This window comes from Ictidomys tridecemlineatus, chromosome 3 (genome assembly GCF_052094955.1).
Source record: "Ictidomys tridecemlineatus isolate mIctTri1 chromosome 3, mIctTri1.hap1, whole genome shotgun sequence".
In the NCBI taxonomy this organism is placed as follows: domain Eukaryota; kingdom Metazoa; phylum Chordata; class Mammalia; order Rodentia; family Sciuridae; genus Ictidomys; species Ictidomys tridecemlineatus.
In genome coordinates this window covers 152,330,247-152,345,294 of record NC_135479.1, presented here as the reverse complement: position 1 = coordinate 152,345,294, position 15,048 = coordinate 152,330,247, and the positions used below count along the sequence as shown (strand labels likewise).

The 15,048-nt window shown below is 30.3% G+C and overlaps 1 protein-coding gene across 14 annotated transcripts in view; it reads right to left on the bottom strand.

The window, feature by feature from the left end:
• The window catches only part of Zbtb20 (zinc finger and BTB domain containing 20), a 793,227-nt gene that overhangs the window by 620,038 nt on the left and 158,141 nt on the right, over nucleotides 1-15,048 (bottom strand). For all 14 annotated transcript variants that reach the window (XM_078044200.1, XM_078044182.1, XM_078044180.1 and 11 more), the window contains exon 2: nucleotides 7,975-8,026. The gene's annotated coding sequence lies outside the window, so the exon portion shown is untranslated. The remainder of the gene's footprint in view (nucleotides 1-7,974; nucleotides 8,027-15,048) is intronic.

Here is a 15,048-nt window from a genome sequence, read left to right as displayed (position 1 = left end):
GAATAATTTGAACAAAACCAATCTAATGTTTCAGAAATACTTGAAATACAAAGGGAGTGATTATGTACCTTTAAGAAAATTACTCAGACATTTTTAAGTCTTCATCTCTCCATAGTATTTTAGACTTAAATTTTAGGAATTTAGTAACTAAGAATACAGTTGAGCACAAAATGAAGAAACTTGCTTTATAAGTTAATGGAAAATCTAAATATTATTAGATTTGTATTAAGCAGCAACAGAAAACTATGTCCTGAGTTATTTTCAGCTATAGTAATATCTTATTTTATCCAATAAAAAACACATTAAATTCCTCAAATTATTCAAATACTGATGAATCAGCAAAGTGTCCACACATCTGGATGTCTTTCTGAGCTTACCCAAACTGACCTTTTTCCAATGGATTTCCTCCAGGTACCTCTAGATGCACATTTGCAAAAATCACCTGAATAGTTTACATTCTCCCATGCCATTCAAATTCAATGATCTGTCTACAGGACTTTCAAATTACTGACAGACTCTAGCCATTCTTAGGCACCTACTTTGGTTTCTTGCTTAAAGGAAAGAAAAGGGAAAAGCCTGGGTTCAAACACTAATAAAGAAATTTTCTTCCTGATAATTAATATTTAATCATATATCAGTTATATAAAATAAGTATGATCTATGATCTAAGTGTTAACTCAGACCTTATAGTAAAAAAAAAATTCCATAGGTATGTCTAATAGATATAATGTATGCTATAAATGTGCATAAATACCTTTCAATATAATATGCATGTGCATTCCAGATATCATTAAATTTTAATGTACATATTACATATAGATAAAGATGCGTCTATATTTATGCATTTACATTTCAGCATTTATTCCTGAAAGTTAAAGGGAAAATACTTAAACTGTTTTCATAACACGAACTCTAACTGAAATAAAATGTCCTTTAAAAACTATAATTAATGGCTGTTGTGTCAAAATGTGAACCAAAGGGTCAAACCTTATAATTCACAGTTTGAGAGGTCATAGCTCAAATTATAACTTTAAAAAAGTGATTATCTGTGAGTAATTTGACAAATCCATCTACCATAGACTGAACACATATAAAATATTTTTGAGAGTAAAAAGAATGTATGTCCAAGTGGACAGCTGATGGAGGAAATGGCCTTTTACTGAACAAGGATGAAGTCCAGCATAATGACTTGGAATGCCTTTGAATGAGCATACAGGTTGGAAGGCCAAACAGTATGCACATCCAAAAGGAAGCATAATGAACAATCTGATCAGAAGACAAAAATATTCCACACACATGTCCAATGAGAAAAAATATATATACACTGCTATCAACTGCTTTTCATTGAGCATTACTACAATCCAATTCAAAGAAAAAATCGATTAATTAGAAATCGTGAAGAGAAATAATTTTCTGTAACTTAAAAAATACTAGATATTCTTATGATATTTCAGTCTGAGCTTTGATACAAAAGACATATATAAACTCTACAGGTTTGAAACACTTCTTTAAACTCATCTTACAAGCAAATATTATTTCATCTATTCTCATTCAGAAGTCATTTAAACATATTCTGAAACAATTTGGCTTCTCTAAAATTTTTTCATCTAGAAATAACCCACCATTAAGAAGGCAGGCCATTGAAGATAATTCTTCCACTGTACCCCAAATTTCTTTACCTTTGAAAGAATGAGAAAGTCAGCAAAATAAATCATTTAATTATGTACTATATTTGTAATATTTATTTGTGTGTTTATTATATTTCCCTATCAGATTATCAGTCCTATAAAAGTAAGGGCTATATCTCGTGTTCAATAGTTACATCTAACACCTGCAAAGTTCCTGGCACAGAGTTGACATTCCACAAATATTTGCTGGAAAATAGAAAGAAATGATGAAGGGAAGAAAGGCAGAAGGCCTAAAGTTAACCATTCTTGTCAAGCATTATTTGTATGCCTGTGGAAAAAAAACTTCCAAAAATATATATACCCTAATCAGTTTACCTATCCAACAACTCATTAATCCATGTATCTATCATAGAAACCCAAATGCTTTAAGTTTCCCAAAGTAAGAAGCTATAAAATAAAATAAATTAAAATAAATGAAAAATATGGAGGAAAACCAGGATAGGAAAACAGGATGGATATATATATATTATGTATAAGATATATATAAATAATATGTGTAATAAAATATATATTAATATATATATATAAATATAAAATAAAACCTGGTACCTTATATCATGAGTTATGCAGTCTATTGGAGGAGACAAATACTCAATGCAATAAAGTATAATAAGTATTTTGTAATACTACAAACATAGATTTTTAATTTTTTTGGGGGGGGAAGAGAAAAAGACAGCATTCTTCTCAGAGCCATCAAAAAATGCTTCTTTGGTAAATTCCTTTATTTTGCACACCACCATGTCAAATGAATAGTCTTTTTTGATACATGTTAACATACTTGGATTCTGATGCATAAGGGTATGGCTCTCAAATAATGCTAGTGTAAATGTGACTACCCCACATGTAAATCAAAATACCATCACAAATTACATTTGAAAGCATTCCTTTTTTTCTAAGTAAAAGCTTAACTCTGGTTTCACTTAGCCTGGTAAACGTTTCTGTCATTCCGTTGGGCCAGCCCACACGTACTGGGCGTTTGATAGGTCCTAGGCTCAACCATCTGGCCCTTTATTTACTTAATTCTTTTTTAATACTGACAAGTGTATTAGTAACACTTCCTTGATCACTAGTAAATATAGAGCTACCACACAACTAAGATCTTCTCTAATTCTGAAAGTCACTAATTAGTTGTGGGTAGGAGTTAGTATTACAAAGATATGTTGAGAACTACTACAATAAGTAATCTAATCCCCTCTTTCTCCCAAAAAGCATGTTAATTTACTTCCTACTTCATTAGGGGAATAAAAATCATCTTGTCATCAATAAAGGATACAAGAAGAGGACCTTGATATTTGTAGGAATGGTACATATGGAAGAAGAATAAATGCAGCAAAAACAAAACAAAACAAAACACAAATTCTTTATATATTAAACTTTATTGATATCTTTGTGCTATTTTTGTGATTCATTATTACATTTTATTCAATTAGTAAACACAGGTTTTCAAATGTAACAACAAGGCAAATTACTCATGCTTTCAAAGACTAATCATTCTACTGGTACTTAAGTTACACATTAGGGAACTTTAGAAGTCACATTGATATTTTCATGTCAGGAAGACCTGGATTCCTTGATCTTGTGGAATAAAATATAAGCTTTAAAGTGAGAATTCACTTTATAAATGATTACCTTTTGGTAATTTAGAAAGAACATGTAGTCTATATACAAGAATCACAACTGAGTATTTAAGTTCAGTACAATACATTCATTTTTAGTTTTTTCCTATTGGAAAAACTAACACTGTTTAGTTTTCCCTAAGATTTAGATTCTTTAAAGAACATCAGCGGATTGTTATGTGTGTTAATTCAAGCATCAGGTTTAAAATATCACAACTCAACTTGCTGCAATTAAAAATTCTATGTAAGGTTGACTCAATTGTCCTCTTTTCTAAGACCAAACAGTATAAGACCAAGCAAATGCCTTTTTGAGATCATTTTGGGTTTCAGTCTCTCTCCTTTGTTTATAGACATTTTTGGGGAAGGACAACTTTCTCTTAAATACTACCCCCTCAATGGAATTTAAACTAAAAACTTGTAAGGCTACAGATTGTAAAGTATTTAGTAATTCATTATAAAATCTTGTAACTAAGGAGAAATAGTTAACTGATCTATGTGTAGAAGTAAATTGGTGAAAGGATAAAGTACAGAAAAAACAAGGGGAGAAAAGCACTTTGTTTAATAGTAACTTAAGAACAGTCAAAAAAGTGGGGCATGTCTTATTTACTGTTATATAAAAAGAAGAAGAATGGACTATTTTGCATACAAGGGAGGTATAGAAATATAATATAAGCCTTGTATTACAATGGAACTTAAATTCCTCTGGGCAGTGATTAGCTGAGATGGAACAGAGACAGTTACAAAGCAATGATTAACTAGCTGACAGAGCTATTATTCATGGCAGGTACTGTAAGCAGTCAGGGCAGCAATGTTGGTGGTCTCTATCATCAAGCAGCTTTGCCAGTACAGACTGGATGCTTGGAAGCAGGCAAGACATAAAAACAATAAAACCTAGAGCCAGCTAAGAGAAGATTCAACACAATCCATTTCCAATTTTAAATATCACTGGAAATCTATACTGATGATGTTTCACCTTGGGATTGGCATATATTGTGTTTACAGAATGTTGATGAATACTTACATCTATTTATCTTACTTGTAGAGCAATATGTTTGAAATACCTAACTAAAAATACCAAATATATTATAAAAAGAAGTGATTCTAACATTAGTTGGCCAAAATTTCTGTTGGTAGGTATGACCAGCACATCATGTGGTTTCATGAACAGATGGTCAAATTGAGTCCATTTCACTGACATTATATTATGTGGGTCTTTTTATCCTGGACAATCAAGCAAAACAAAAGCACAACAGAAGAGGTCACTTAGCCCTCCTTCATTAGGTTGATAGTTTTATAAGTGAAATGTGAAAATAGAAATTTAACACAGGATATAATTATGCATGGTACCATTTCCAAATAACATTTAAGTTAATATTTAGATATTCATGTTAAAAATCCTGATACTTGTGAAGATAAAAAATTACACAGGATATTATTATACTTCAATCCATAACTTCTAGTAAAAGGAGTAAAATAAAATAGTCATATTTATCATTCTTTAGTTTTTTGAGCTGATAAATTGTTTAAAAGCAAAAAGTAAGGCTATAACATGTATATCTGTACTTGGTTCTTTTAATGAAAACTCAGAAAAAAAATATAATTTTTTTTTAAAAATCCTATATTAAAATCATTCTTTGAAACGCTATGCTCTTGCTCTCCTTGTCTCTTTCTCTCTCTCCTTTCTCTCTCTGTTATAAAAAGACATATATATATATATAAATTATTATATATAAATTATAATAAATTATTATATATAAAAATAATAAATTATTTATATACATATATAAATTATTCAGTAAAAATAATATATATGTAATTGAATATACTGAAAAAAATTAAATTTAAATATAAAAGCCAAAATACTCATAACCAACTGAATTAGTAGTCTAGCAGATATCAAGTCACCAATTACTAAATTTTACACCATGATACTTCTTGAAACACATATAAGTGTTGGTGTGTTGGCACATGCTCACGCATTGCTAACTGTATTCTTAGTATGGTAACTTCATTTCTACAATAATCCCAAAGTATAGTTTACTTTGATTTATGGGGCAAAAGAGATTAAAATTATGAATATATTTCTAATATATTAAAATATATTTTTAATATACTACTAACTAATAGTTGGTAGTAAAAACAATAGCAGAAAATTGCTGAAAGTTGTATCACTTAAACATATGACTGTGAAAACTTAGGTGCAGAAAGCATTGTGGTTACCTATCTTCAAGAAAGCACTGATAAAATATGAGGTTTAAAAATACATCTTTATACAAAACTCAACTCAAAATGGATCAAGGAGTTAGGAATAAAACCAAAGACACTGTGTCTAACAGAAGAAAAAGTAGGCCCTAATCTCCATCATGTGGGATTAGGCCCCAACTTCCTTAATAAGACCCCTGTGGTGCAAGAATTAAAATCAAGAATCAATAAATGGGATGGACTCAAACTAAAAAGTTTCTTCACAGCAAAAGAAACAATCTGTGAGGTGAATAGAGAGCCTACATTTGTGGAACAAATCTTTACCCCTCACACATCTGAGAGGGCACTAATCTCTAGGGTATATAAAGAACTCAGAAAGCTAATCACCAAAAAAACAAACAACCCAATCAATAAATGGGCCAAAGACCTGAACAGACACTTCCCAGAAGATGATGTACAATCAATCAACAAATATATGAAAAATGTTCATCATCACTAGCAATTAGAGAAATGCAAATCAAAACCACTCTAAGATTGGATCTCACTCCAGTCAGAATGACAGCTTTTATGCATAAAAACAACAATAAGTGTTGGCGAGGATGTGGGAAAAAAAGGTACACTCATACACTGCTGTTGGGACTGCAAATTGGTACAGCCAATATGGATAGCAGTATGGAGATTTCTTGGAAAATTGGGAATGGAACCACCATTTGACCCAGCTATCCCTCTGCCCAGTTTATACTCAAATGACTTAAAAACAGCATACTACAGGGACACAGCCACATTAGTGTTTATAGCAGCACAATTCACAATAGCTAAACTGTGGAGCCAACCTAGATGCCCTTCAATAGATGAATAGATTTAAAAATGTGCCATATATATATATAATGGAATATTACTCAGCAATAATAGCGAATAAAATCATGACAATTCCAGGTAAATGGATGGAGTTAGAGAAGATAATGCTGAGTAAAGGTAGTCAATACAAAAAAAAAAAAACCCAAATGCCGAATGTTTTCTCTGATATAAGGAGGCTGATTCATAGTGGGATAGGGAGGGGGAGCATGGGAGGAATGAGGAATAGAGGAGCTCTAGAAAGTGAGGGGAAGGGAGGGGGCATGGGGGTTATAAATGGTGGGATGTGATGATCATTATTATTCAAAGTACATGTATAAAGACACGAATTGGTGTGAATATACTTTGTATACAAACAGAGATATGAAAAATTGTGCTCTATAGGCGTCATAAGAATTGTAATGTATTCCACTGTCATACATAAATTAAAAAAATTAAAATTACTTCTTTATTATTTCTGTACCTTAAAATATTGCCAAGTATTAATTTTTCATCAAGTTGTCATTTTCTCTGACATTTGGTTTTATTAATCAAGCCATTTATCATTAATTTGTAGAAAATATCATAATTAAGCCAAATAAAATAAAGTCCTTAAAAGGTTAAAATTAGAAAACAGGTGAATTAGAACTTTGACATTACCCTGTTGACATACAGAAGCTTTTTGGAAGTATGGGAATCAAGTTTTTTTTCAGAGTTTGGTGCCTACATCTTAGGGCTGGCTGGTTTTTTTTTAAATGTTATAAAGATTTGATTTAAAGCTCTCTGACAGTTTTGACATTCAGGTGAAAGTACTGCTGCTGCATTTGGAACAATTTGCATATCCCACAGCTAAATGGAATGTTTGAGGTGTGCACTGGTGTAAAGAAATTAAAAACAAGCTATCACACATGCTTAAATGTATGTATTCACAAAACTGATAGTTGGATTGCACCACCCCATCCCCCTCCAATGTAATCTGTGATTTATTCTTCTATAATAAATTACCCTACCATGCTATTCTCACTGGAAGATCTAACCATGCATGTAAGAAGCAAAGTAATTACAGCCCCCTCTTGTCTAAGAAACCTCCTTCAAGCCCTATGAGCTCTTTATACACAATGCAGCAACACAAATCTATTGTAAATCTCTTACCTGAAAAAATCTGGATTTTTGACTATCAGTAGCCATTAAACATCTTCTGAATAGTTTCACTGTCCACAACAAATGTATTTTTATCTCTTATAGTAAGGTGTTAAACTATTCCCAAGGAGGAATATGTACTGACTTCTTGCCAATATGTCTACTTAAGGAAACGACAAGTTTTTAAATTTAAAGAATTCTAAACTAATTCTAAACTAACAAATAATGGCAGGAGAGGGATGATACATTCCTACATAGAAATAAGAAGGGGGTGAAAACAATATCCAACTAGACTGAAATAGTTTGAGATGACATAAGGTTTCTTCCCTTTTATTTATCATTTCAGGTTATTTTTAGATAGACATAGAAAAGTTATTTAATGTGCTAGGGAATAATAACAATAAAGAAAAGACGATGTAATAAATTCAAGGCCTTAAATATTATAAAATATTTCAAGAAGATAACCCATTCAAGAAAATGTCACTGGTCATTACCTTTGGCCTTCAGAGTCTCAATGGGCAATTCATAACACTTCTTTATGCATACCTTTAAAAAAGAAATACTTAAGATTAGAAATATGCTGAGGAAACAATTTGTATTTCTTTGATGTCTTTATGATTAGCTGTGAGAAGTAGGTAACGAGTTTGTTTATGCCAACTGATGTCTGTAGTTTTAAAAGAAAAATTAAAGCTAACACATTCAAATGCATATATGCAGCAGAAGTATTCAATCTAAACCACTGTAAGCACATTTCTGAGAAGTATGTCAGATAGCAGGGTATTATTAGACACTTTCTTAATTCATGCTAATAATGTATTTATATTTTTATTTTCATATTTTTAAAAAGTTAATCCCAAATAGCTTTTGACCCATCAGTTTGCTTATCCTTATTTAATAGAAACCTTGCAAATATCTATAATATATAATGGATTGATAAGCATGTTCAGTTAGGAAATATAAACAATAAGACCAAAGTCCTGTCCTCAAAATAGTAGGTAAAATTGAAAATTCTGCACAATCACAGATAATCCAAAGAAAATGGGTAGAGAAAATTAAGGGAGCAGAGGGCAATGTTTCCAGCATAGGGTAAACTGGTCTATGGCAGCTAAGGCATTGACATTAGGACATTGCTTTATACTTTCTGTCTTAACAGCAAGACTATACAGATCTGGAGGCAGAGATACAAACAAATGGATTAGTCACTATCAAATTCCTTTGCATCCAAATGCCTTTGTTAGTACACAATCACAATCAAGGCTGGCAGTTGTAGAGCAGGAAGGAGACTGAGATGCCTTTGCAGACAACTGGTGTATTTGACTTTAAAAAGATTTAACTATAAACAACTTTCCCATTAAAAATTATTGGAGGAATCTCCATACTGCTCTCCAAAGTGATTGCACCAATTTTCAGACCCACCAGCAATGTATAAGAGTACCTTCCCCCTACATCCTTGCCAACATTTATTGTTACTTGAATTCTTGAAAATTGTCATTTTTACTGGAGTGAGATATAATCTCAGTTTAGTTTTAATTTGCATTCTATAATTGCTAGAGACTTTGAACATTATTCCATGTATTTGTTGACCATTCATATTTGACCCAGATATCACACTCCTCAGTATATATCCAAAAGGATTAAAATCAGCATACTACAGTGACACAACCACATCAATGTTTACAGCAGCTCAATTTACATGAGCTAAGCTATGAAACCAACCTAGATGCCCTTCAAAAAAGTAATGAATAAAGAAAATGTGCCATGTATACACAATGGCGTATTATTTAACTATAAAGAAGTATGACTGTATGATATTTGCCAGCAAGTGGATGGATCTGGAGATGATTATGCTAAGTGAAGTAGCCAGTCCCAAAAAACCAAAAGTCTTATTTTTTTTTTTGATAGGTAAAAACCAACTCACAATAAAGGTAAAGGATGAGGGAAAGAATAGAACCCCAGTAGATTAGACAATGTTGAATGAGAGAAGGGAGAGGGAATAATCAAAGACAGTGGAATGAATCTGACATAGTTTTCCCATGTACATATATGAAAACAACACAGTAAATCCCACCACCATGTACATGCGTAAAAATGGGGATCTAAATAGAATAAGATATATTCCATGCTTGTATAATTATATCAAAATGGATTCTGCTGACAAATATAACTAAAAAGAACCAATAAAAAGAGAAAGGAAAAAAAATAAACAAAAAAGAACTAGGGATGCGGTTCAGTGGTAAAGCACTCCTAAATTCAATTCCTAGTATCAAAAAAAAAAAAAGAAAGAAAGAAAAATATTGTATGATTCCTTTTATATGAGACATATAGAAGAGTCAAATGCATAGAAATAGAAAAGTGAGTATGGTTGCCAGTATTTGGGGTATAGACAAAGAACAAATTTTAGTTATGTAAGATGAAAACTTCTGGTTATTGGTTGCTCAACAATGTGAATATACTTAACACTGCTGAGTTGTATTCTTACAATGGTTATGATGTTAAGTTTATGTTATTTCTATAACAATTAAAAAATAAAATATATCTCTAAAAGAAAAACTAAAAATAAAAAAATTGTGTTTGATATTGTATGATCTTAGAAAGTGATCTCTCTAAATTTGCTATGAAATCCAAATGATGACCTTGATGTCATATTTATTAATAGTCTCCACAGAGATTTGGCCCAAGTCTCAATAGCAGTGTTACTAACGGAAATACAATACATAAACATAGCTAATCCTATAAGCCAGTACATTCACAGTGAGAGACACCCTTAAAATATTTTTTTTAAGTCTGAAGATTTTGATTGACTGGATTTTTAATGTGCATATGTAATGTTTCTGCAAAGGGAAAACAAAGTAACAAACATCAAACCACACTAGTAAACCAAAACAAAAATTAACTTTAAGCTGTATCAATAACCAAATGAGTTCTAGAAAAGGAAAATGACTGTGCTGTTTTATTCAGGGTATTGGCAATATCACACTTACTCTGCAAATGTAAACTTGAGGAGAGGAACTGAAAATTAGAATCAGGTGACATAGAATCTGAACCAATACAGATGAAAAAACAGAGGGTGATTAGGAACAAGAAAGAAAACCATGTCCAGATTGTAAAGATAAGGTGAGGAATGATACCTTTGAGAAATTTTATTTGGCCATTATAACATATATTTTAAAATAATTTAATTAAATTATTTTCTGTCCCACTTATTAAAATGAAAGTACCACCAGGGCAGGCAGTTGTTCTTTTTTTACTGTATCTGCATTTCTATGACTATAGCCTTCCATAGACTAAAAGATCAATGAGTATTAACTGAATAAAACAATGAACAACCTAACCAAACTATAAAACAAGAACTTAGTCAAATCTATGTAAAGAATTAAGTTTTAAGCTATTATGCATTATATATTAATATATGGAGTTTGCCCTTTTTCAACTTCAAACTCTCATGACTTATTATTAATTCTTCCATTTAACATTCATTCCAGCAAGGGAAACAAATAGTAAACAAGGAAATTACTAGAATTATAATGTTATGTAAGTAGTACAAGGAAGGTAAACAAAACAAGATGGATAGACACGTGGGCTGATAGTTTAGATAGGCTTGCATAGGGAAGTTTCTTAGAAGAGGTGACAATATGAAGAAACCAGGACGAAGTAAAGGAAAAGGTAAAAAAAAAATGGAACTATCTGAGCTGTTGTAGGATTAAATGAGATAACACATATTACCTTGCCTACTACAATGGCTAGTATCAAGCTACAATGTACACAACAACTATTATTATAATGTTCTTATTCTTACAAACTGAGGATTTCCCCATTAGATTATGAATTTGTGGAATGTATTCATTTTTATCTTCCAAAGGCTTCTCAAATAGTGCCTAGCATGAACTCAATAAACATTTAAAAAACTGAAAAGAGGAAGACATAATTATAAGTTCATTAGTTAGAAAAACCAGACTATATAAACAAGAAAAATGTCACCATATTTCATATGCCAAAATCAACCTATCTCTGTTATGTCTGTATCATGTAACAATTTTTCCTAGATTAAAAGGAAAATATATATAAAATTATTAGGACCAACAAATCATGAATAATAAAAGAAAAAGAATGAATCAAAAAAGAAAAAAAAAAGAAAGTTATTGATATTAGTCCACTACCTCAATGATTTACATATTGTGTTCACCTTTATCAGACTAATATATTTCTAGAGCACAGAGGTTGATCTATTAAATATTAAAATACTAATATTAAAATATTAAAAACATCTATTGAATGGAACTAAAATTATCTTTAATATTCTTGATTTTTTAAAGTTATCTCAAAAGAACAAAACCAAAAGGCCAGGAGATTGACAAACTTAAAAACTACATTTAAAAAGTAAAATTATCAAGTGTTAGGTCTCAGCCCTTTGACAAAGGATAAAGAATAAGGCAGATTTTTACCTATGATTGAAATACAAATTACAGTATGATATTATCACTGAAAGAGACAAATAAGTAGGACAAGCCAAAACAATTCCATTATAAGGTACATACTACAGGCAGCATTTCCAGGGACCATGTTGATATAACTGACTGATTATATGGGGAAAATTCAATTCCATTTCCTGTCTCTTTTCAGGTTAATATTTCTAAATATAACAAATAAAGTATTTAAAGACCTCTAGATATGCATATGGTTTTCTGAATTCTACAATGAGAGACTTTTAAGGCATAAACACAGTGGCATATAACATAAAGATTTTTAATTTTACTATTTAAAATTAAAAATTTTCACAAATTAAAAATGTCTTTAACAAATGTAAGAGACCAACAACAAATAAAGTTAAATATTTTAGTGTGAATGATGTTCATATAATTAATATTCTTTATGTGTAAATAAACGAATCATTCTATTTTTAAAATAAGCTAAATATATGAATGTGAAATTCACAATAGAATTGTAAAATATAACATACATTAAAAAATATGTTATTATTTATAACATATATTTTAAAAATATATAAAACAACAAGATTAATAATGTAGTGATAAATAATAAGCTAAAATATAGATGAAATCATATCAGTCTGCAATAGTGATAAAAGAAATGCAAATTAAAACTATAGATATTCCATAATAATGAACAGGTTAAATAAATTATATGTGATATTAAATTAAACATAAGTGAAAATTTATAATTAATCATTAGGCTTAAAAATAGGTAATAAAATGACAATAATAATTTTAAATTTTAACTAGTTTTTAAGAATTTGTATATATAAACATAGGAAACCACTAAAACAAAATACCTAATATACATTTTGAAGACAAAATTTAGATGTAATATTATTAGTCTTCTTGAATGTTAAAAAAGTCAGTTGAGAATGTCTGAATGTCCCCAATTTTGGTGACTACTTTCTCCATTAACAACAGTATTTTTTTTTAAGAAAAAAAAAAGAGGAAGGAAAAAAAAGAGCAGATGTTGTAAGGAAGGAAGGAAAGAGAATAAATAAGAAAGAAAATGGGAAGAAAAGTATAACTTGTCAATATAACAGCATCTACCTATAATGATAGTGATTAGGTTCCAAAGAGACAAAATTTAACACCTTTATTTAAACTTCCAAAGGAAGCATGTATGTAGAATGTTTCACAAGTATATAGTAAGCACAACATAAAAAGAGAAAACAGACAAAATATCCACCAATTTTAATTATAGAGCCACTAGGGAAAGACAAACAAAATATACCCATGAGAAAAACTGACACTGCTCCAAATAAGTTTTTAAAGTAGGACTGGTATGAATTTCAAATAAATAAAAGTTAACAATAAGTAGATTTTGATTAACTATCAACTCATACTGTCTGTAACCACATAAGAAATGTTTTCTCAATCCATAGTATTTATCATGCCATTTAAAAGTCACCTACAACAAATGAACCATGACTTTTCTGGTTAGTCAATCAGCTAGTATTAGTATTTTATATGGGCCCTCCCAATTGAGGACAAAGTCAATAAAACTGCTAAAGGCCTTTCTTAACTAACATTTATAGAAAACAAAGCATCTTTATTAAATAAATATTTAAATAGGTTTAGTTTTAGCTTATTAAAAATGGATAAATGAAAATCAGCTTATGATCCTCAAAGAACATCCAAAAGAATCTGCATTTATGTGATGAAGATAACTTAAGATGCTTTCCCTCTTAAGTCTCAAAGAGAATAACTTAGTTCTAGTTTACCACAACACTGCAGGTATTCATTCTGGTGCAGGTATTCATTATTAGAGTTTTTAAAACTCCAGAGAAATCTGATAAGTTCTGTTGTAGACTTCTCAGATAATCCTTCATAAAAGTGGCCTAGCTAAATCATAACTAAAGCCATCTAAAATCAACTCAAATTCCATTGAGCCAGAGCTCCAGGGCAACAACAAAAGATGGTTCACTTAACTCAATTATACTTGTTAGTTATTGCAGTTTCCTTTCCAAATAGAGGGGAAAAGTTCAGAAGGATTGTGTACTTAATACTACTTTTAACCCTAAAATCCAATTGATTTATTTTTTTTCTTACTTGTCCCTTTGGAGCAACCTAAACCCTTCCATTTATTATGCAGCTTCACTCTGGTTTTATTTCTCAATAGCAGAATGCCTTAAATAAATTCTTAAAACCAACAAACCAACAAATAAATAAATTAAAACTCAATGACTATAAAAAGTACACAGTCGAACCTGCTTAATTATTAACAGGTAAACAGAATGCATTTCTGAGTAATTTACTTAATCTCCTTAAACTAAAAACTTTAAAGTTTTTGAGTTTGGAATGTGTACCTTTTCTAAGGATCCAAAAAAATTATTTAAAAATATTCTGTTAAGCCATTTAGAAATATCCTATTAAGCCATTTTAATAAAAGCAATTTAAAAACACCAAATAAATGTGAATGTAAATATTTGCCAAAGAATATAAAAAACAGAACACATTTTTAAGATTTCAGAGGTCAGTGAAATTCCTCTCCTTTCAATTTTCCCTGTCCTCTTTCAAATAATTTATTTCATACTATATTTGGGCAAAAAGAGTGGAAATATTCAGTACCAAGTTATATTAATTAAATTGATATAATAATGATTTTAAGCAAGCATTTATAGAATACCTAAGCAGACCATAAGAAATATACAATTATGAAACTATAGAAAAATATTAAAATCCTGAAATTAGAAGAAATAAAAGAACGAATGAACAGTAGACAAATTCACCATTTTCTCTGGTTGAAGCACTAGCTCACTGGTATTGAAGAATGATTGTTGCTTAACACAAGAAAACATCAATTACCTATAATGATGGTCAATTTAATTTTCCAGTTAGCAAAGGGTGTTAAAAGGTTTTGTTTTGATCCTTTTTTATTCGAAATCTAAGACAAACTAGTAGATTTTTCTGCCTTGGTAAATAAGGTATTATAATTTTATCTTTCATTAAAGATAAAAAATTCACATTGCCTTCAGGAAGATTCTTAATCTTTGTGGGTGAATGCTCAAAAGACTCTCTGGGAAGATCATAAAAACCAAGAATCTTTTCCTCTAGAAAAGTGTACATGCTCAC